This window comes from Procambarus clarkii, chromosome 44 (genome assembly GCF_040958095.1).
Source record: "Procambarus clarkii isolate CNS0578487 chromosome 44, FALCON_Pclarkii_2.0, whole genome shotgun sequence".
NCBI lineage: Eukaryota > Metazoa > Arthropoda > Malacostraca > Decapoda > Cambaridae > Procambarus > Procambarus clarkii.
The window spans coordinates 13,943,465-13,967,957 of NC_091193.1; the positions used below are offsets into that span (position 1 = coordinate 13,943,465).

Below are 24,493 nucleotides of genomic sequence, written 5' to 3' on the forward strand. Positions count from 1 at the left end.
CGCACCATGAAAGCGAATACAACAATACACGCACCATGAAAGCGAATACAACAATACACGCACCATGAAAGCAGACTGACCTTTCGAATACAACAATACACGCACCATGAAAGCACACTCACCTATCCCTGCTCCCGTCCCATTAATACCACACACAATAACGCACATCCCCCCCCCCCTGCCGCCCCCTTAAACCAGTAAGGCAGAATGATCTTGTTAATTCCTGGCGTAATATTAATCTGAAGAAACGCTGCTTTAGAGGATCTTTTCCTCCCCCCTGACCGTGAGATATCGCCGGTGATAACAATAACGTGAAATTAAAGCAATTGTTGTTTAAGTTTTCATGCAGTGGGAGGATAATGGAAACGTTTCGTAATAGCTCTTGTAATGACGAAGCTGGGTATTAAAACGTTTTATTAAGGGGGGGAGAGACGGGGGGTGAATCGTGGAAGAATGAGGGGATGAGAGGGAGGGGGAGAGAGAGAGAGAGAGAGAGAGAGAGAGAGAGAGAGAGAGAGAGAGAGAGAGAGAGAGAGAGAGAGAGAGAGAGAGAGAGAGAGAGAGAGAGAGAGAGGGGGGGGGGAGAGAGAGAGAGAGAGAGAGAGAGAGAGAGAGAGAGAGAGAGAGAGAGAGAGAGAGAGAGAGAGAGAGAGAGAGAGAGAGAGAGAGAGAGAGAGAGAGAGAGCCAATGGTAGGGAGGATAATAGGTTTACTGGAGGCTATTTGAAAAAAAAATGGAAGAGGAGGTAAAAGGGAACTAGGGAAGAGAAGAAATAGGAGGATGGCTCAAGAAGGATGGGGGGGGGAAGCTGGAGGAAGTGAAGATGGTGTGAATAGGGGGATGGAAAGTGTCAAAGAGGTGAAAGGATAGAGAATAAAATAGGAGGATGGGCATCAGCCAGCGTATCACAGGATAGAGTCAGCCTCCCTCAGTATGCAGCCAGTTTCCCACAGAATACAGCCAGCCTCCCACAGGATGTAGCCAGCCTCCAGGAGAATACAGCCAGCCAGCCACAGGATACAGAGGGGCGGAGCCTAATAAAGCAATGTCCGGTTCGAGGACAGGAACACCATGCCACCTGCTCTGAAGGATGTAGACTCTTATATCCTTCGTAATTCCTTCATTCCAATTCGAATTCTGTATGTGGTACTGAGTATCCAGAGGTGCCAACCCTAAGTGTCAAGCCTTAATGTCCTAAAGGTAAAATTGTGTCTGTGTTTCACAACAATGTATCACCCACCTGTGGAAACACAGCAATGTACCACCCACTTGTAGAAACACAGCTATGTTCCACCCACCTGCAGAAACACAGCAATGTATCACCCACCTGTGGAAACACAGCAATGTACCACCCACTTGTAGAAACACAGCTATGTTCCCCCCACCTGCAGAAACACAGCAATGTATCACCCACCTGTGGAAACACAGCAATGTATCACCCACCTGTGGAAACACAGCAATGTACCACCTACCTGCAGAAACACAGCAATGTATCACCCACTTGTGGAAACACAACAAACACCCACCTGTAGAAACACAACAAACACCCACCTGTAGAAACCCATAAACGGAAGATAACAATTTAATAAAGTAGTAGACCATGTACTCAGAGCAGAAAAAACAACCCGTACTAAAACGAAAGTACTTATAGTAACGATGTGGACGAAAGTACAGGTATGTCGTGATAGACCACCAGAAAGTAAACTTTTATGTTATTGAATCTGGACAAACAGGAAAAGTTTGCATATTTATGTTCCTATTCAAACCTTACCTAACCTAACCTAACCTAACCTAACCTAACCTAACCTAACCTAACCTAACCTAACCTAACCTAACCTTACCTAACCATCCTAGACCTAATACACGCCGAGGCCAAATATAGCACACATATATGTGCTCTACTAGAACTAGGAATATTTAAGTATAGGTTTTGACTTTATTTTTGCTGACTATATTAAATAAAGTACAACAAGTGGGCTTACTGGGGCACCATTACTACATACTAGACATACTTACTAGACACTTTTAGGTAGTTTTAAAACTAGGTAGTTTTATGTCTACCATAAAACATACTACGATCAACCACATAGCTTTATAAAAAGTACTATCAAAACATGAGGATGGGTTAAACAAAAAACTATGAAGAAGCACATAAAACCTCGAGCTTTATGTGCTCTAATTTGGTGCTCTGAGCATTACTTTCGTTCCATAGACTTCATGGGGGCTCCTCCCTCCCTCATGGGGCTCCTGCTTCCCTCATGGGGGCTCCTCCCTCCCTCATGGGGCTCCTGCTTCCCTCATGGGGGCTCCTCCCTCCCTCATGGGGCTCCTCCCTCCCTCATGGGGGCTCCTCCCTCCCTCATGGGGCTCCTGCTTCCCTCATGGGGGCTCCTCCTTCCCTCATGGGGCTCCTCCCTCCCTCATGGGGGCTCCTCCCTCCCTCATGGGGCTCCTCCTTCCCTCATGGGGGCTCCTCCCTCCCTCATGGGGCTCCTCCCTCCCTCATGGGGCTCCTCCCTCCCTCATTGGGGGGGGGGGGGTGTTCAGGTCTGCCCTGAATCATTATTATTGTACAGGACGGACCTTGATAATGGTCCAGTACGGGAGGCAGACCGAACCTTCGTCAATTTTCCCGTTTCCTTTGTCGTCTTACTGATTATTTATGTTATATTATTCGAAATTACCTTTATTAACACGTAGTGCAAACATAATCTCCGTACAACAAAAATTTGATATTGCAAATGTAATTTGAAACAATGTTTTTGTGTTTAGTACAAAGGAAGTGAGCATGCATCAGAACTGAAGCCCAGTTTATTGAATGTTGCAGCACTGTTCGGACATTTGTTTTAATGTAACAAAATCTACTTTTATTTTATCTCTCTCTCTCTGTCTCTCTCTGTCTCTCGATAGACCGATAATGTATTTTAAAGCTACAACAGGTTCCTACTGTATACCTGCAGTATACCCAAAAGTGGGTTCTGAGAGTTCTCCCCCTCTCCCCACACCAGGCTTAATAGGCAGGCTTCTTGACTTGTAATAACCGGGTATGAAAGGCCCGCAAGCCCGCATATATTACACACTCTGTAATGCGGCAGCGACGGTGGGTAGACACCCATCAATAAAGTGGAAAAAATATACTCTACCAAGCACCACCTTGAGAATATTGCCAGCTCGCTAAACTACTTCTAAGAGTCAGACAAGGAGACACTCATTATTTTAGTGGCGTCAGTATAGTCCTTGACCACCTTAAGCATCTAGAGAAATTAGAAAGAGTGAAACCAATTTGCTGTAGTAAACTAATCCAACTACGTGGGGCTCAGTCTTGCAATAATTGTTTAAAGTGTTTTGATTCACAGGAAAATCTCAATGGTAACTTGCGGATATCGCCCCGATAACCGAGAAAGCTGATTGGCAATGGGTTCTATGTAATGATCCGAGTAGTGTTACACTGGTGTTAGGCAAACATAATGTAAAAAAAAAAAATTATAAGAAAATTCTTTAACACTGATTACTTTTTGCGCTAATCAATTGTTGTTTGTTTTTCAGATCACCGCAACGACTCCTTCCTACCTTCAGATGCTGAGGTGAGTTAGTTGGTGGTGGCCTTGTGGCATTATGTTGTGTTGAGTTAAGAGTGAGAGCGAGAGCTAGATTCCTGCCCCCCCTGACTCTCCCCCTGAGATTCCTGACTCTCTCTCTCTCTCTCTCTCTCTCTCTCTCTCTCTCTCTCTCTCTCTCTCTCTCTCTCTCTCTCTCTCTCTCTCTCTCTCTCTCTCTCTCTCTCTCTCTCTCTCTCTCTCTCTTTCTCTCTCTCTCTGTATATATCGTTTCTAGTTTATGGTTTCCTATTCATCAATAACCTGTCAGACATATCAAAATATAGCGTCCAGTTATCAACCTGTTCTCACCAAGTGAACGCTGATCAAAAAATATTGAAACCCTTTGCTTTCTCTGCCATTTCACATGATACTGTGAGGCCCCAACAAAAACACAGGAGTATCTAGGAAATACGATAATTACTTAATGACTATGCCCGCCCCCGTTTACTGGCAGAGGTAATGAGCTGCGAGTTAATTACTTGCTCTCTCTGTTATTACTACCCGAATATGCACTTATTAAAGACCTTATTTATTCATGTGTTTATCCCAAGATATTTGTATTAATTTTATCACTTTACATATATCTTTTCTATATAATTTAAGGGGGTACCACGTAAAGTTGTGATTTTGTGGGGACACTTTGCTTCGGAGAAGTGAGTGTACTGCACCCGGGGAAGTCGGATGGAGGTACGACCTATGGCTGTATTAGCTTAGTACAGCCCAATCTCACGTTACGGGTTGGTCATGCCCGTGCCACCTCTCGGGTGGCCTAATCTTTTATCAATCATCAATCGATCTCACGATCTGGCATGCTTCAAATCTGAAGTGGTTTTGGCCAAACTTGAAGCGTACAAACCTTGGCAAGCCAGCTAATCTGTCGAGTTATACCCTCAATAGTCTAAGAAATGTCAGCATTACCGCGAATTTAGTTCCATTTAAAGTTCTGGAATATTGCCAACTGTGGTCGACAGCCTTGCTAAGGGACTCTTAGCTTCGGAGAAGAGAACATTCGGCAACAGGGTAAGCCTTGTTAGGATTCCACGTGTAAACCTGTATATTATCTTCTCCTACAACCCCTAGTGACATTTTATATGCAGCAAGGTAAGGAAAAGTAACCTCAAGGTAAGGTAAGGTAACCTCAAGGTAAGGTAGCTTTACTATGTAAGATTTGCCACAAAAAGTGCACAATATATTGTCAGAAGTTGTAGATATGCTTGAGATAGAGGTAGATATGCTTCGGATGCTGTGCAAGAGCCCAAAAATGCAGTAGGCGTTCCCTCTCTGGACTGCCTCGCTAAGGTACTGGAAAAGATGGGTAGCAGCCGGGATCTGGTGGGGTTGACGGATGGAGGTGGGGTTGAGGGGGGGGGGTGGATGGAGCTGGAACTGACTGGGGAGGGAGGAAAGGGGAGGGTTGAGGGATGGTGGTGAAGGAAATAAGTCGAAGCAGATGATGCAAGAAGAGGGAGATGTTATCTTGAGCAGGTGAAGACGAGACTGGATGCTGGGAGTTGCTCTGAGTCTCCTGTTTCGATCTGTTGTCATATGCTTTTTTCCCCCCTTCCAGTTCTTCCTGCTTTTTGTATATATTCATTTTGTAGCTCTATCCCCATGAGCTTCCTGTTGAGCTCCGTTGCTCCCTATTGAAGCCCCTGTTGTTGCCTGTTGTGTTTGTCTATGGCGGCGTGTCCTGATTACCGCGTCAAGGTCAGGGCCTCGAGGTCGCCCACCTGAATCACAGGAGCCCGCTGGCTGCCACACACACACACACACACACACACACACACACACACACACACACGCACGCACGACGGAACACTTATAGAAGACGGGACACCACGAGCGTAGCTCTCATCCTGTAACTACACTTAGGTAATTACACACACACACACACAATGAAGTGTGTAGTGTAGTATTAAATATAGATATGATAGAGCCCAGTAGGCTCAGGAATCTCTACACCAGTTGATTGACAGTTGAGAGGCGAGACCAAAGAGCAGAAGCTCAACCCCCGCAATCACAAATAGGTGAGTACACACTCACACACACACACACACATGCACGCACGCACGCCGCACACAATTTGCACCATCGCATTTGATCCTCCGCGAGGGGGGTTATTAGCTGTTTTTGTTTGTAGTAAAACACATTTTGTGGATTTAACGTTGCGTGTGTGTAGGGGGGACTCACCTAGTGGTGACTGCACGCTCGAGATTGATTGTTGCTGCCGGAGGCGACTAGTTTATACTCATCCTGTGAGCGGTAGCGCAAAAAGGATTACAGAGGGCACAAAAGGTCTTTATCAGACCTTGACGGTGATAATTACCTCAGCAGTTACACATGTCCTTCACATCTTATAATTACAATGTCAACTAGTTACAGAGGCCCCGCTCCTGTGCCAGGTAAGTTACGGGCTCACCATAGCCCGTGCTACTTGGAACTTATTCCGAGTAGCTGAATCTATAACAACAAACAACAGTTACAGAGAATGTTCTATTTCAAGATCTATATATTTACAAAGAGCGAGATCTAACTCCTGGTCCCCGCTTTTCTAACCGCAGGTTGTCTAATACAATGACTCCTGCTTTATTTCCCTGTCATACTAGCTTTTAAAGTTGTGAATTGAGTTTACTTCGACAACTTGTTACTTTAAGTCATTCCATTTACTTTCCTTGTGCTAAAAGAAAAACTTTCTAATTTCTCTATGACACATCTGAATCAAGCTTCCATCCATACTCTCCCCCCCCCCCTCTTGAACAAATCCACAAGGGCCGTGATGAGGGCTCGAATCTACGTCCAGTATTATCCCAGACGCGCCTTAGACTGGGTATTTTGTTCATTTGATATATCACGCTATTGTGATTTCTGTGTGTATAACCCCCCACCCTTGTTTTATTGGTATCCATTGTAAGCATTTCCTCTTTTTTCACCCAGTAATCTCCTAGGTATTTTATACGTCTGTATCATGTCCCCCCCCCCACCTCTCCCTGCTCCCTGCTCTAGCGTCTACAGGTTTAGATCCTTCAGTCTCTCTTCATTCCTCTTTCCTCGCAACTCTGGGACAAGTCTCTGAAAACTTCTGCACCCATCCTTATGTGTTTGTTTAGAGGGGGAAGGGAGGGGGTGGAGCTCCAGCTGTTTATGTTGTCTTTAGTTTCTTGTTAATTATATATGTCCTAAACATAATTGTACACTATTTTTTTTTACTTCCAACTTTATTGCATTCTCCCAAAATTTGGGAGAAATAAAGAGCGACGGGTCAATAAAGCCCGTGGGTGGGTGGAGGGAGGGAGGGGGGGGGGGGTTGTGGGGGGTTGTGGGGGGGTTGTGGGGGCGTTGTGGGGGGGGCAACCGCTACTTACCACCAGCCAGAAAAGTCCAATAAATTAAACTTTGACCAGAAACATCCAATGGGAAAAGTTGGGTCCTCTCTATTTTAATTAAGATGAGAATCCCTACACAGCAAAGAGAGAATGTCTGTCTGTCTGGATGAAGTTGGAGGCGCTTATGGGCTAGTAGCTTCATCTAACTTTTCAGGGTGAATGATCTGGGGTATGGGACGGACATATCCCATTCGGAGTGAAGGATATATATATATATATATATATATATATATATATATATATATATATATATATATATATATATATATATATATATATATATATATATGTATATTATTGGTATTAGGAAAATTGTCCGTCAATCCTTCACGAGTTTGTTTGGAGTTTACTCAGAGCTTGATTGCGTGCTCTGTTGATGGTGACATTTTAACTTTCTAAATGAGATTGAAGTTGCGTATTTCCCAACCGAGCTCCCTCGTGCTTCCGGCAACAGTGCTTGACAGATAGGGTTCGACAACACTGCCCGAGAGATACTGTCGAGTGCAGAGTAGCGAAGAGGAACAATGTTGGGGTTTTTGTCAAATTTTGTGTTATCTTACACACAGATATCACAATAGCGTGATTTCCTGTGACAGTATACCAGCGTATACTATACTATACGTATACTATATATATATATATATACCTTTGACAGTATACCACCTGGGAGTGGCTTAATCGACTGTGCTACCTGGGAGTGTCACAGTTGATTAATTAAGGAGCGTCTGGAACCTCCCGGACGTAGGTTCGAACCCTCGTCACGGCCCTTGTGGATTTGTTCATTTGTGTTATCATGTTATGGACCCGTAGATAAAGGCAGTATAACGCAGAGGGCACAGTCACGAGGGGACACAGGTGGAAACTGAGTACTCAAATGAGCCACAGAGATATTAGAAAGAACTTTTTCAGTGTTAGAGTAGTTAACAAATGGAATGCATTTGGAAGTGAAGTGGCGGAGGCGCGCGCGCGCACACACACACACACACACACACACACACACACACACACACACACACACACACACACACACACACACACACACACACACACACACACACACACACAGTGTTTCCATTGAAGGATGTATACTGATATCAAATCTACCGAGTCCCCTACAACACAAGATATGTTCACCGAGATATGAAACCGCATATTTTTGGCATATATACACTAGAGCAGGTATACACAAAAGTATACTTGCTATTGTAGTGGTAAAAAATATACCCCTTCAGAAATTAATGAGCCTATAGGCCCAATACAAAAACACACAATCGCGTGCGTGTACACAAAGGTAATTACAGCTCCATACAGCACGGCTGCTCAGGCTATTAGAGTTAATATACAATTTCTGGAATAAAACAGAATCAGCGCAAAGCTGTCACGTTTGTATATTTATGCCTTTCGCAGTGGCAGCCGTTCGTGAGAAGTCTTGACATGGGACGGATCGATGACAACAGCAGCGCCAAATCCGGATTAACTCTAGATTCTTTCCGTTCCTTGATTTCTATTGTGTATTTTTGTATGTCAGTGCATCTGCAGAGCGGAGTTTGTTTGTTTTTGCCAATTGCGATAAAACCTCGCAATTCTTTTTTGTTTTTTTTTAATAATTGTCTGTTATATCCAAATGGATATAGACAAAAATGACTATAAATTGTGAATAAACTTGTGTGTTATGGAAGCGATCATACTGTTATTGCTGGTTCTAAGCTGCGAGTTATGGACCATAGGGCCGGGGAGACTGAAGAAATAGAACAGAGAATATATAGCTAGAATTTGTACCTAACAGTGTCCCGGTGGTACAGTTGGGCTCGTTCTCGACTCTCAATTGAGTATTCCGGGTTCGAATTCCGGGCGGCACTGAAATGATGTTGGGTGCGTTTCCTATCACCTCATGTCCCTCTCCACCTAACAGTTAATAGGTACCCAGGGGTTAGTCAGTTTGCTATAGGGTTGCATCCTGGGAAGCCTCAGTAATTCGAGCCTGGGGTGGGGGGTTGGTGGGGGTTGGGCACTCCACTCTGTCAATTCCACTAAGTATTTTAGATGTCTCTGTCATGTCTATGGAGTTGTGTGGGGGGGGGGGATAGCTTCGATAGAGGCCTAGCATTAACTGCGTACGAACCCAAGCATTCCTTCTCCTCTGTTGAGGCCGCGGCGTCAGAAACCGTCAATATTACTGTGCTTTCATTTTAAATAAGGTCACATGTTTTGACCGATTGTTCGAATCCGTAAAAACCTCGACGTATTAGGCGAGAGGACAGGTGGTGCTCACACCGTGTGCAAGATCAACGGTGCTTGCAACAATCTTGAGTCTCGCGGCGCTCTTGGCACTCACAGCTGGAGTCACTTGAAATGCAAAACATATTTTTCCTGCAAACTGATCCCAAAAAGCCAATCACTGGAGTTCAATTTACACTGTTATACACCTGTATAAGTCTTCTCTAAATTTTTCAATTCGTGTATGTTGTTACGAATAAAGCCTATAATTCTGCTCTAAATTGGCTCGGTGATGCAGTGGTGGACTGCAGTTATGTACAGTGGGAATGAGAATAGGTCCTAAAATTGGCCCCTGGAGGACACCTATTGGAGTTAGATGTCGCCTTGTTGAAGCTTACGAAGTGTTTCCTTCCAGTAGTAACTGTCAAACCGGTTAAGCTCGTTAGTTTCTAGTGCCATCTAGAAGCCTGAGGCAGTAGTATTGGATAGTTGGTATCGAATACTTTACCCAGCGGCTGTCAGAATCTTTTACATCTCTGCAGAACTCCATTATTGAAGTCTATTTTTTTCGAAATCCTGTCTGGTCCCAAACCTGTACACAGAAATACTTCACATGAGACCAGAAGGCATGGCAGGATGTGCAGAATACTCCCGTTGAAAAGCAGAGGTGTAACAGGTACTCTGAGAGAGAACTCTTATCAACATCAGAGCCCCGAGACTGTTTAATACGCTACCACGACACATAACTGGCCGACCCCCTCACAATGTCCAAGAGAGAACTCGATAAACACGTCCAAAGGATACCTGATCAACCAGACTGTGATTCGTCATTCTGCGAGCAGATGCGACCAACAGCCTGGTTGATCAGTCCAGCAACCAGGAGGCCTGGTCGAGGACCGGGCCGCGGGGACGTTGAGCCCCGAAACCATCGCAAGGCAGTACCACAACCACTATTACCCCTGCCATTATCACCATAACATCCATCGCCATCCCCCACCACCTCTCCCAGTTTCAATGTCCCCCGCTCCCCTAACCTACTACCCCAGTTTTCGCCCCCACCTCTTCCCCCTCCCCTGCTCCCGGAGGGGGGGAGGGGGGAGGGGGGGGGAGGGCAGAGTACACCGGTTCAGAATTGCTACGTGACACCGCCAGGGTAATTATAAATGCTCTCTTCCAATTAGGTGACGGATAGCACTGTCTTGGCCCAGGGAACGTGCGAGTAAAAGTAAACTTCGTGAATGGGAAGGGGGGGGGGGGAGGTGGGGGAGGGTAGACTGGTGAGTGGAGGTTGTGGTTGTTGTGGCTGTGGTGGTGGTGGCTGTGGTGGTGATGGTTGTGGTTGTAATGGGAATGTGGGTGAAAAAGTGAAGTAGTGGGAGTTTGGTTGGTTGGTTGATTGATGACTATTAAGCCACCCAAGAGGTGGTACGGGCATACATAACCCGTAATGGGGGTTGAGCGGGGCTAGAGATTCTTGGGGGAGGGGGGAGGCAATGGGTGAGGTGTGTGTTAGGGAAGAGGTAGTGGGTTATGGGGGTTACGACGGTAGGTAAAGAGAAGGGGGAGATGGGTGAGGGGAAATAATGGTAGGTGAGGGGCAGCTAAGGTGGAAGTAGAAAAGCCACCCATCGACCTATCCTAAGACGACTAAAACAGAAGCAAAAAAAGAAACAGGGAAAAAGGAGGAAACCCCACCTCCATTTAAAACTCTGACCCAAATATCAGAGTATCAAGATTATCACAAATAACCTAATTCCATTACGGGCTCACCATAGCCCGTGCTACATGGACATTTCGTTCTGAGTAGCTAAACCTAAAACAACAATGACCTATCCTAACCCAATAGGGTATACAAACCCCTAAACAAAAGATCGAAACATACCTCATTCCGGTGAACGAAACATTATGATGCCCCACCGCTTGTCGTTGACACATTGCTAATAATATATGAAACTCTTGTGGTGGTGTTGGGCCAACAGGGACCCCACGACCACAGAAAATGGAGCCCCACCTGGGGGGAAGACTTGGTCATATCTGACGTCTGGACAAAAAATATATATTTTGTCCAAAGGCTTGATTATTATACATTGATAAAGATTGAAGAATGAAGCTGAACAGCAACTGAAATAATACAAGCCAGGCTTCGGCCCAGGCTTGTGGAGTAGAAAAAATAACTCTCGAAACTAACCACAGGTAAACTACAAGGTGTCTGTATATAATGTGATATGAACCATTCCTCTTAACTACCAGGTAACACTTTTACGTTTAACTTAATCAACGTTGCATTGCACCTTAACAATTAAGTAACAACTCACAAATACATCCGTTTTCCATGCATCGGACTCAATAGCAATTGGTTTGCTTGGGTTCATACGTGTCTGGCTAGGTTGAAAGGTTGTATTTTTTACGGAGTAGCACATTAAGAGAATGGGTATCGCGCCAAAGGATCACTAAGCGATGGAAGTACGAATATGATCGACTCGTATAATTAAGACGGGGAGTAACAGTGTGCCTAGATTAGCCAAGATGCTAGGAGACGACTACCTGTCCTGCAGGTAGACGGCACGATTGTGGCCAAGTGACAGCTTAGGGACAGCAAGTAGACACTCAGGGCAATTATATATCACATTATGAGGTAAGGAAACCAAAGACACCGAGACAAAAAGGTACAGAGCCACGAAGGCACGGCAGTATGGAGGCACGGAGGAACGAGAGTAAGGAGTTACAGAGGCACGGATGCACGGCAGTACGGAGGCACGGCAGTACGGAGGCACGGCAGCATAGCGGCAGCCCACGCCAGTTCCCCCAAGTTAACAGTAGTAAAAGCAAAGGTAAACAAACTTGAGGTATTTCAGGACACTAACCCGCAATAAACCTCAGACTGAGTGACCATCCTTCACCATCATCCGGATCGCTCCACGTACGGCTCATGAACGGACCAGGCAGATTGTTATTGATCGTCATTGGCAAGATTATGCAACTCGGTAGACACACACACCCGCTGTTGATTAGGTATCCAGCTTGGTGACAACTTTCGCGGCACTGCTTTGCAATATGTGTGTTTTCACTTGCTTGCAATGACCGGGGGTGTTCGCTAAACGGTTTCTGGCTCCGGGTTCTATTAGCTAGCTGGCTGGCCGTATAGTTTCTGTCCCTTCCCCCCGGACCCTGTCGTCGAGTCTGCTAGCTGTAAGAACAGTCTCTGTCCATTACTGACTGTTGTTGTTGTTAAAGATTTAGCTACTCAGGACTTAGTGTCCATGTAGCACGGGCTATGGTGAGCCCGTAAGAAATTACTGACTGTCTGCTCACTTATTTGTACTGGCCGAATAGGTCTCCGACCAGGCCTCCTATTGATTATTTTTTCATCGATACACCACGTTAAAGGGATTTCTTTGTGCACGTCTTGATGTCTTAGGGTTCAACGTGCAAATTACCGTCAGCGACATGGACAGACGCGCTCCAAGGGCGCTGGAGCACGATGAGTGTGATGATGATGATGATGATGATGATGATGGTGGTGATGGGAGAACGCCGGCCCTCGCTTCATGCAAGTCGGCGTTCAATACCCGACCGTCCAATGGCAATGATGGGCACCATTCCTTCCCCTCCTCCCTATCCCAAATCCTTATCCTGATCCCTTCCATGTGCTAAATGATGATCATTTATATATATATATATATATATATATATATATATATATATATATATATATATATATATATATATATATATATATATATATATTTTTTTTTATTAGTCGTAGTGGCTTGGCGCTTTCTCCTGATAGTTCCCTTCCCTTCCATTTGTCAACCACTCTGACACTAAAAAAATTAGTTCTAATATCTTTGGGGCTCATTTGGGCACTTAATTTCCACCTATGTCCCCTGGTGTGTGTGCCCCTTGTGTTAAATAACCTGTTTTTATCTACCCAATCAATTCCTTTGAGAATCTTGTATGTGGTGATCATGTCCCCCCCCTAACTCTTCTGTCTTCTAGCGATTTGAGGTTCAATTCCCATAGTTTCTCTTCGATTTTTTTTTATTAATACAGGAGGTACATCTGCATTAGTGCAGCTACCCTCCTCGTAGCACATACCTCTCAGCTCGGTATGTATGTGTGTGTGTGTGTGTGTGTGTGTGTGTGTGTGTGTGTGTGTGTGTGTGTGTGTGTGTGTGTGTGTGTGTGTGTGTGTGTGTGTGTGCGTGCGCGCGTGTGTGTGTGTGAGAGAGAGAGAGACACTGTTGAGGTGAGCAATTCCTGCTTTGACAGCAGTCACTCCAGTTAAAAGTAATTTCCCGTAGCATATTAGGGTCCAGCCTTCTCGAAGGCCTCCCCACCCCCCTCATTCCCCATCATCATCATCATCATCATCATCATCATCATCATCATCATCATCATCACTCATCGTGCTCCAGCGCCCTTGGAGCGCGTCTGTCCATGTCGCTGACGGTAATTTGCACGTTGAACCTTAAGACATCAAGACTTGCACAAAGAAATCCCTTTAACGTGGTGTATCGAGGAGAAAATCAATAGGAGGCCTGGTCGGAGACCGGGCCGCGCGAGGCCGTTGATCCCCGCGGAAGCTACACAAAGATAGACACAAGGTAAGGTGTGAGGGGTTCGAATCCTCCTCATGGCTCCCTTTCTTTTTAAATTTAGTACACAACGTTAACGCTGGGAGTGGCTTTCAAAACAAAGAATTCACCGTCCTTTAACAAACAAAAAAACTGATGACAAAATCGTTTTTCAGATGTTCTCTGAACTGTTGTGAAGGTAAAAAAGTACAATTTCTTTAAAATGTTTGTGCTCGGTTTCTGCGTACAAGTGAACATTTTATACCAAAAAAAAAAAAAAAAAAAAAAAGGCAGCAGTCACACAGATGAAACGTGAGAGTGGTCCTATTGAATACACTCCTAACTCGCCCTCACTGAAAAAATGGCGCATGGTATTAGGTGAAGCTCAGTCCTGTTTATAGCTGAGTGTGGGGAGAGGGGGGCTAACCTGAGCTTAGGGGCTGAGTGAGCCCATTAGGGGCTAGGTCTAGGGGTATGGAACTAAATCAAGGGACTGGACTTGGTGGCTGGAGCTAGGTTTAGGGTCTTGGGAGCTGCTGCTAGGGACTGGGAGGGTCTAGGAACTGGGAGCTTATGATAGGAACTGGGGGGAAAGGGGAGGGGTGTTCTAGGGGCTGGGACTAGGGGACAGGGGCCGGACTGGGCTCATCATGTGAGGGAAAACGACTCTGGTGTAATTTTGTTGTGTTCGTTGAAAGTCGGATCATCCGACCTAATCGTTCTTGGATCCATTTTTACGATTTTTTTTTATTCGCTTAGTAATATTATTAGCCTGCATAAAATGAGAGTCAGTCAGCAAAACAGACTGACAGACACGCAGACATTTCGACACGGACAGGTATACAAATAAACAACTACTGCTTGAGGTTACATGCTTGTAGACAGACAGGTGTCAAATCTCGGAAATGAACAGGCAAACGGGTGTCAATGACAAGGACAGGCTGCAGATTCGAATGTCACATTGACTGTATACTTACAGAACTCTGAGAACGTTGTGTTTTGCATATTATTAAGAACGTTTAAACAGGCAAACGGGCTGGCAGATAGCTAGAACAGATAGACAGACATTAAAGACTGTCAGCTGGACAGACAGGGAAGGTTCGAAATTGGAAAGCCTCAGTGATACTGTCGGTCACAGAAATAAGGAAATAGGTTGAATTGTTGGCAGCTTGTGTGAGTTTCTAACTTATTAGGTGTGTGTGTGTGTGTGTGTGTGTGTGTGTGTGTGTGTGTGTGTGTGTGTGTGTGTGTGTGTGTGTGTGTGTAGAGGGTGTAGTGATATTTTGTTAATGCAATGTAAATGACCTATAAGCAATGTATTAATCTCCTACTGTCATTTAGGGACCGGGATTGTGATGTTGGGATTGGGATCTCTATATAGTGAATTGAGTTATTGATCTCAGCCACAGAAGGTGATTGAAGTGCCATTTGTTTATGACAAATGACAATTCTAACCATCGTGTATGAATATATCATCCTGTCCTACATGGATTGGGCTTCAAAGCTGCAGACATCTAAAAAAAAAAAACTATCCCCCCCCTCCTTTCCCCCATCTCTCTCTCCCTCTTCTCTACCCTCTATCCCTCTCCTCTACCCTTCTTCCTCCTGACCCTGAGAGCGGGCAAAGATTCTTTACTGCTACATGTTACTCAATAAAACATAGAATATTGAGACATATTAACATATTAGAGGGACTAGTTCCAAATCTGCACTCAGAAATAACATCACACGAGACCAGGAGGCATGGCAGGATGTGCAAAATTTCCCCCCGTTGAAAAACAGAGGTGCAATAGGTATTCTGAGAGAGAACCTCTCACAGTATTTAAGAGATAACTCGGTAAGCACTTCTAAAGGATACGTGATCAACCGGGCTGAGACGTCAGGCTGTGAACTGCCGCGTCCAACAGCCTGGTTGACCAGACCACCAACCAGGAGGCCTGGTTTCTCCCTCCCTCCCTCCCCTACCTACCTCCCTCCCTTCCCCTCCTCTCCTCTTCCCCTCAGAACAGCCCTGGACCCAGGACCTGCCACAGCCTCCATAACCCAGAACAGCGCCTCCCCCTCCCCCGTATTCGCTACAAGTGTTCACCGCTCGCCACTAACCCGACTCTATAAATATCCCTCACTCCCGGGTGGACTTGTCTCGACAGATATTGCCAATCAAAGCGGCCTGGCGCACCTGGCTGGCCTGTGTGAACCGACAAGCCGGGTATCTGATTGGGGGTGAGGGGGTAAGGGGGGGTCTTTCAGCTTGTTTGGTTGGGAAGGGTTGGGGTGGATGCACTCGCGCTCGCACCCATGCACGCGCGCGTACACACACACACACGCACGCATGCGCACGTACACACACACACACACACACACGCACACCCTAGGGCCGAGAAAGGCCCTAGCATGGGTATGGATCTACCTAACAGGAAGGAATCAGAGAATAATGGTAAGGCGCGAGAAGTCGGACTGGCGAATAGTAACTAGTGGAGTATCTCAAGGACCGGTGATGGGACCAATTCTATTTCTAATTTACGTAAATTATATGTTTACAGGAGTAGAATCCTACATGTTAATGTTCGCGGATGAAGCAAAATTAATGAAAAGAGTTGTGACAGATGAGGATTGTAGAATCTTCCAAAAGGACCTGAACAGTTTGCTGAGATGGTCAGAGAAATGGGTACTGGAGTTCAACACGAGTAAATGTAAATTTATGGAAATAGGATCAGTTGATAGGAGATCAAAGGGATAGTACACAATGAAGGGGAACTGCCTACCTGTAACGATTCGAGAAAGACCTGGAAGTGAACGTAACACCTAATCTAACTCCTGAGGCACATATAAATAGGATAACGACAGCAGCGTACTCTACACTGGCGAAAGTTAGAACATCATACAGAAACCTAAGTGAGGAGGTTTTTAGGGCGCTTTACACTGCCTACGTGAGACCAGTCTTAGAGTATGCCGCGCCATCATGGAGTCCCCACCTGAAGAAACACATAAGGAAACTGGAAAAGGTTCAGAATTTTGCGACGAGGCTTCTTCCAGAGTTACGAGGGATGGGATATTAAGAGCGCCTGAAGGATCTGAACCTTACGACATTAGAAACAAGAAGGGAGAGGGGGGATATGATAGGAACGTATAAAATACTCAGGATAATTGACTAAGTGAAAATATATGAAATGTTCACACGTAATAATAGTCAGAATAGTAACTCAGAATAGTCAAAGAGATGTTAGGAAGTTTTCTTTTTGCGTGAGAGTAGTGGAAAAATGGAAAGCACTTAAGGAGCAGGTTGTGGAAGCAAACTCTGTTCATAGTTTTAAAACTAGATATGATAGGGAAATAGGACCCGAGTCATTGCTGTAAACAACCGATGGCTAGAAAGGCGAAGGTGATGGGACCATCCAAGAGCCGATGCTCGATCCTGCAAGCACAAATAGGTGAGCACACACACACACACACACACACACACACACACACACACACACACACACACACACACACACACACACACACACACACACACACACACCTGTCAAGTTGTGGATGACCGCAGATTATTAAGGCAATAAGTGTCAGGTGAGGATATTCTGAGGCAAATTAGGACAACGGGAGAACAGACCAAGTTAGACAGACAAACCAAGAGAAGTTTAGACAGAAATAAGAAACCAATAAATTCAAAAGGGGCTTCCAAGTTGTTCAAGACATGTATGGAGCGATTAATTCAGCAAGAAAACTCGTTCCTGGAGTTTCAAAGACACAACTTTCCTCGGCTTACTCCCAAAAGTTGTTCCCAAAATTCACTATCCTCGTCCTTGTCATCATCTTCAGTGACGTCATTGTCTTTGTCAGCATCTTCAGTGACGTCATGGTCTTTGTGCCGTCATCTTCAATTACCGCCGGCCGTGCAAGGATTCACTAGACCATTTAACGAAAATTAATATAGACGATGCGGAGATTTTCACGTGAAAGGCACGGAGAAGAGAGGATATCTGCTTGTCTCTCTCTTCACGGTTGGAGGCCAGAGGCTTGGAGCTAGCCTCACCCAACTTTGCAGAGTGAGTGATCTGGGGTAAGGGACGAGCATAGGCTGGTCAGGGTCGATCATATTGCCCTTTTTAAGAAGGGTGTCTGGCCCTTCCCCCACGCCACACATAATTAGTGAAACGTGGCTTGCGGAATCAATAGATTTATATAGTAGAAACGATGAACGTGAATTCATAGTTACATTTTCTGAAATAGAAGGGAGAGGGTTGGGCTATAGAGGGAGAGGGGTGATGGAGAGGGGAAATGGGAGGAGAGAGGGGGAGACAGGTGGAGAAAGGAAAAGGGGAGGAAAGAGGGAGAGGTGTGAGGGGAAGGGGGAGATTGGAAGACAGGGAGTAGAAGGGAGAGAGGAGTCAAAGGGGGAGGAGAGGGCACGTTGGGGGGGGGGGGGAGAAAGGAGATGATGGGAGAGATAAGGGTATTAGGAGAGGGGGAAGGGGGAGAGGGGGGTAAAGATACCCGGGCACAACCGGATACCCCTTTAGTATACACAAGAAAGAGCCCATATTGCTCACGCAAATATACAATCTTTATAGACCATTTATTCTATCTGGAACTTCGTTTTTCGCCTTTTTTTTTACTTGTATGTTGGTAAACATAATAAATGTTTAACAGTTTGAATTGTTGAGAATGGGAGCCGTGTTAGGTAAGCCTTGTTACTGCCCTATTTTGTTCCCAGATGCATAGGGAGGCGAGGGAAGGGAAGGGGGTTAGTTGATTTGTTGTCTTCTACTGGTAGTTGCTGTGGTATTTTGGTGTACTGTGTGGTCGTTGGTGTGGTAGTTGTAGTGGAGGTGATCTTGAAGTGTAAATGACCTCTGATTACCCGTCCCAGTACAGTGCCTTCCTCCTATTTATTTTCCAATGTTCACCCCTTTTTGGTGGGTATATAAAAAGGTAATAAGCTTTTTTTTTACATGTACAATATTACGTATTTCCTGTCTGTATCGTTCAGTGCATTAACACACTATATCACTGTATCGGAGGCGAGCAATTACTCGCAAGAACAACAAATTAAGGGGGTTAACAAACAAAGAAAGTTAAAGGAATCATTAATAGAAGCAAAAATTTACAATGCATCTACCACAATAACATCATTTTCCAACAAATTCCACTAACAAATCCTCTAAATATACTGAAACAAAACGCAGAAACAAACAAAATCCCACAAAGAAACGTTAAAACACAATCCTGAAACAAAATCTCTGAAACGAGCCCACTCATTCCTCCCTTCTTCTTCTCTCCAGACCCCTCTCCCACCCCCACCTGTCCGTCCCACCCCCACCTGTCCGTCCCACCCCCACCTGTCCCCTCTTTCACCCAAAACGGAAAAAAGTCTATATTGCATCAAATTAGCTTCATCACATAAGGCAAAAAACACGGTAATTTTTGTGTCGTATTTGCTAAAGGTCGGTAGGTCGGGGGCTGAGGGGGGGAGGGGGGATGGTCTTCCACACACACACGCACACGCGCACACACACACACACACACACACACACACACACACACACACACACACACACACACACACACACACACACACACACACACACACACACACACACACACACACGAACACGCACACGCACACGCACACACACACGCGCGAAGAGGGACTAGTAATCCTGTGGCCCGGGTTCGATTCCCGGCGCCGGCAGAGAAAACTAGGCAGAGTTTCTTTTAGCCTGATGCCCCCTGTTATCTAACAGTAAATAGGTACCTTGGAGTTGGACAGCTGTTACCTTGCCTAACCTTGAGGTTACCTTGAGGTGCTTCCGGGGCTTAGCGTTCCCCGCGGCCCGGTCGTCGACCAGGCCTCCTGGTTGCTGGACTGGTCAACCAGGCTGTTGGACGCGGCTGCTCGCAGCCTGACGTATGAATCACAGCCTGGTTCCTGTGGATGTATGTTTTCGCGTGTTAAAGAGAAATATATGTAGTATACATAATAGAAGACAAATAGATTGGTTAGAAAGGTGGGGTATTGTGTTGCTGGGTGGGTATTGTGTTGCTGGGTGGGTATTGTGTTGCTGGGTGGGTATTGTGTTGCTGGGTGGGGTATTGTGTTGCTGGGTGGGTATTGTGTTGCTGGGTGGGTATTGTGTTGCTGGGTGGGTATTGTGTTGCTGGGTGGGTATTGTGTTGCTGGGTGGGTATTGTGTTGCTGGGTGGGGTATTGTGTTGCTGGGTGGGTATTGTGTTGCTGGGTGGGTATTGTGTTGCTGGGTGGGTATTGTGTTGCTGGGTGGGGTATTGTGTTGCTGGGTGGGTATTGTGTTGCTGGGTGGGTATTGTGTTGCTGGGTGGGGTATTGTGTTGCTGGGTGGGGTATTGTGTTGCTGGGTGGGTATTGTGTTGCTGGGTGGGTATTGTGTTGCTGGGTGGGTATTGTGTTGCTGGGTGGGTATTGTGTTGCTGGGTGGGGTATTGTGTTGCTGGGTGGGTATTGTGTTGCTGGGTGGGTATTGTGTTGCTGGGTGGGTATTGTGTTGCTGGGTGGGTATTGTGTTGCTGGGTGGGTATTGTGTTGCTGGGTGGGTATTGTGTTGCTGGGTGGGTATTGTGTTGCTGGGTGGGTATTGTGTTGCTGGGTGGGTATTGTGTTGCTGGGTGGGTATTGTGTTGCTGGGTGGGTATTGTGTTGCTGGGTGGGTATTGTGTTGCTGGGTGGGTATTGTGTTGCTGGGTGGGTATTGTTTTGCTAGGTGGGGTATTGTGTTGCAGGGTGGGTATTGTGTTACTGGGTGGGGTATTGTGTTGCTGGGTGGGTATTGTGTTGCTGGGTGGGTATTGTGTTGCTGGGTGGGTATTGTGTTGCTGGGTGGGTATTGTGTTGCTGGGTGGGTATTGTGTTGCTAGGTGGGGTATTGTGTTGCTGGGTGGGTATTGTGTTACTGGGTGGGTATTGTGTTGCTGGGTGGGTATTGTGTTGTTGGGTGGGTATTGTGTTGCTGGGTGGGGTATTGTGTTGCTGGGTGGGTATTGTGTTACTGGGTGGGTATTGTGTTGCTGGGTGGGTATTGTGTTACTGGGTGGGTATTGTGTTACTGGGTGGGTATTGTGTTACTGGGTGGGTATTGTGTTACTGGGTGGGTATTGTGTTGCTGGGTGGGTATTGTGTTACTGGGTGGGTATTGTGCTGCTGGGTGGGGTACTGTGCTGCTGGGTGGGTATTGTGCTGCTGGGTGGGGTATTGTGCTGCTGGGTGGGTATTGTGCTGCTGGGTGGGGTATTGTGTTGCTGGGTGGGTATTGTGTTACTGGGTGGGTATTGTGTTACTGGGTGGGTATTGTGTTGCTGGGTGGGTATTGTGTTGCTGGGTGGGTATTGTGTTGCTGGGTGGGTATTGTGTTGCTGGGTGGGTATTGTGTTGCTGGATGGGTATTGTGTTGCTCTTTGGTTTGTGACGACTGTTCATTGTTATCCTCGCTGGGTATTGTGACTGATGCTGACTACTGTGTCTGACTGACTGACTACTGTGACTACTCCTGGTGGGTAGACAACATAGAGCACACACCAAATCGGGTCTTTCAACTGGCCACAGAAAATAATACGTTTAACGAGAATAAGTTCCAGCTGTGGCGCCACTATAAAAAAAACACAAACATAAAGCAGAACCCACACATAAACAGCGACCAAATCACATTATAGAAAGAAAATAACAACGTAAAAGCCCTTCGGGACAATCAAGTCGGAAGACCTTAGTTAAGTCCCGACTTGATCAGGGTCCAAAACAGACAGAAACGTCGTTACGACTTCATAAGAGGATCCATGACAGATCGAAACGTCGTCACGAATTGATAAGCCTCCAATAAGGAGTGAAACATTGTCTTATTTCATTTCACGTATGCGCTTTGGAGTATATTTGTTTCAGCCTCTTTCTTGTGGTTTTATCCTCTGCATGCTAATGTACATAAGATAATCATCAATAATAGCATTACCGTAATGATAATTACGATACAAACAGCAGATAATACAAAAAAATAAAAATAAAGCGATTCGCGTAGAATTCACAGGCACTTCAATATTCCTGATTTACACAGCCAGTTAATGATATGCATGAATGTTGCAAATTGTCCTGTGCTGCTGCTAAAGAAATACACGCTTTTATGTAGTAGATAAAAGCACTTTTATGGCAGCGGGACAACTCATGTCCTACTTGTTTACGGTACGGCTGGTTTTTTTTTTATTTTTTTTTTAGGGGGTACAGGCTTCGTTTTGAGTTTTATTTCAGAGAATTTACGAATTGTTTATTAAATTTAGGTCCCTTGAGTCATGTTATATAACATTAAAAATGGTGTTCCAGAGGGCGATCCTTTTGTGGGGAATTCAAGTTAAGATTTATGTTCTTGTTTAGTTAAGTTTATGTTCTTGTACCGGAACATATTTTTGAGGCTTTTTAGGTGGACCGCGAATTGGAACTTTGTTATTAAAGCTTACATTAGATTTTCCTTGACTTTCTAATAAAGTCTAATTCGTTCTAATAACCGACGTTCATTCTAAGAGTTCTGACGTTCTAATGACTCATTCATTCGTTCTAAGAGTCTGACGTTCTAATGACTCGTTTGGGTTCTTTGCTTGAAATTTAACTTGGACCTTCCTTAAAACCGTGCTAGAAATTATGTCTTGACGCTCTACTAGGAACTCTCCATTGAAGCGGTGCTAGGAACTCTCCATTGAAGCGGTGCTAGGAACTCTCCATTGAAGCTGTGCTAGGAACTCTCCATTGAAGCTGTGCTAGGAACTCTCCATTGAAGCCGTGCTAGGAACTCTCCATTGAAGCCGTGCTAGGACTTCTTTCTTAAAGTCCTTGCAAGAAGGATTCTCCAAATCAAATTTTTCTAAACTCGAATCTCTAAATCGGAGGAATTTCAAAAGCTAATTAGGCATATCACATGAAGGTTTAGCTTAGGATTTTGATCCTTCAGTACACAATTTTTCAGCGCGAGTAGCCTATGCTAATGATTTTTCGCCCAGTTTTGACGGTTTGGTCGATTGCTCTTTTTTTTTTTTTTTTTTTTAGATATATACAAGAGTTGTTACATTCTTGTACAGCCACTAGTACGCGTAGCGTTTAGGGCAAGTCCTTAATCCTATGGTCCCTGGAATACGATCCCCTGCCGCGAAGAATCGTTTTTTCATCCAAGTACACATTTTACTGTTGCGTTAAACAGAGGCTACAGTTAAGGAATTGCGCCCAGTAAATCCTCCCCGGCCAGGATACGAACCCATGACATAGCGCTCGCGGAACGCCAGGCGAGTGTCTTACCACTACACCACGGAGACTGCATCTTAAAATGTGATGTATTAGAGGTTATCTAAATCTTTCTCGGAGTTCTTCCTTTTTTTTTAGCATGGGATACACTGCGTTCTCGACTCACCATCGACAAGGACCCGAGTTCAATTCCAGGGCAGGATAGAAACAGTTGGGCACGTTTCCTTTAACATTAATTTATAATTATCAGATAACACCTACTACAAACTATATTGCAAGAATTCTATATTACATTTCTGGGACAAAATGATTGAACCTCCTAAGAATTCTATCTTACCATTGTCACATTCAACCAATTTACTAAGGGACACTACTAATTTCTTTATTTTTATAGTTATCAAGCAATTTACAAACTAATACATCTTGATTTATCGTGTGAGCATACGGCATCCTACATAATTTACATTCCTCATCTATTTCACTGATACCGTGTTCCCCAGTAATATTTATACCCTAAACTTAATCTCAGGTACACTAAGTCCTTCAGAGAGAGAGAGAGAGAGAGAGAGTCAGTCAGTCAGTCAGTCAGTCTCAGTCTCTCTCTCTCTCTCTCTCTCTCTCTCTCTCTCTCTCTCTCTCTCTCTCTCTCTCTCTCTCTCTCTCTCTCTCTCTCTCTCTCTCTCTCTCTCACTCCCTCTCTGAAAAAAACTAACGACTACAGGTCAAGGTAGCTCCCAGCGTGCAAACAAACTTTTAATAAATCAATTAGTATGCAGGAGCGAGATGTTGCAATTAGCGTGCTGGCGATTACAGTGATGACGCCGCCTGCCTCTGGGGCAGTTTGGGCCAACTTTTGTCACATGGTAAAGTGGACAAGCTTCCGTGGATTATTATTGTCCAATTATAGCGGTTGGCTCACCGGTGTGTGTGTGTGTGTGTGTGTGTGTGTGTGTGTGTGTGTGTGTGTGTGTGTGTGTGTGCATTAGCTTCTGTCATTTACTTCGCGGATCTACTCGCATGCGGTTATGACTAATTAAATGAAACATGAAGTTGTCAGTGTACACGAGTTTGTGATATTTGCATAACAAATTTAGTTACATTTAGTTATGTCAAATAAAATTTCGCGTGGTATATTTTTAATTAATAGATACAGGTGAATAATTACATAAAAACACGTTCAGAGAGGCCGAGGACAACTGGCAATAGGAACTATCCGAACATTTATTAATCCAAGATATATAATAATAATAATAATAATAATAATAATAATAATAATAATAATAATAATAATAATAATAATAATAATAAAAATAATAATAATAAGGTAATTGTAGGAGAGAAGTAGAACATAGGAACGGATAGTGAAAGGAAAAGTTGCTCGCGGAAACCAAAAATAGCAGCACACACTTCACAGGGGGCAGACTTGAACTAATAAATCCAAGGTAAGGCAACCCGTCCTCGACTAG

At 44.9% G+C, this 24,493-nt stretch overlaps 1 protein-coding gene across 1 annotated transcript in view; it reads left to right on the plus strand.

The window, feature by feature from the left end:
- Nucleotides 1-24,493, plus strand: part of LOC123745279 (DBH-like monooxygenase protein 1) — a 246,945-nt gene that overhangs the window by 141,053 nt on the left and 81,399 nt on the right. Inside the window, exon 3 of the mRNA XM_069300656.1 lies at nucleotides 3,548-3,585. The gene's annotated coding sequence lies outside the window, so the exon portion shown is untranslated. The remainder of the gene's footprint in view (nucleotides 1-3,547; nucleotides 3,586-24,493) is intronic.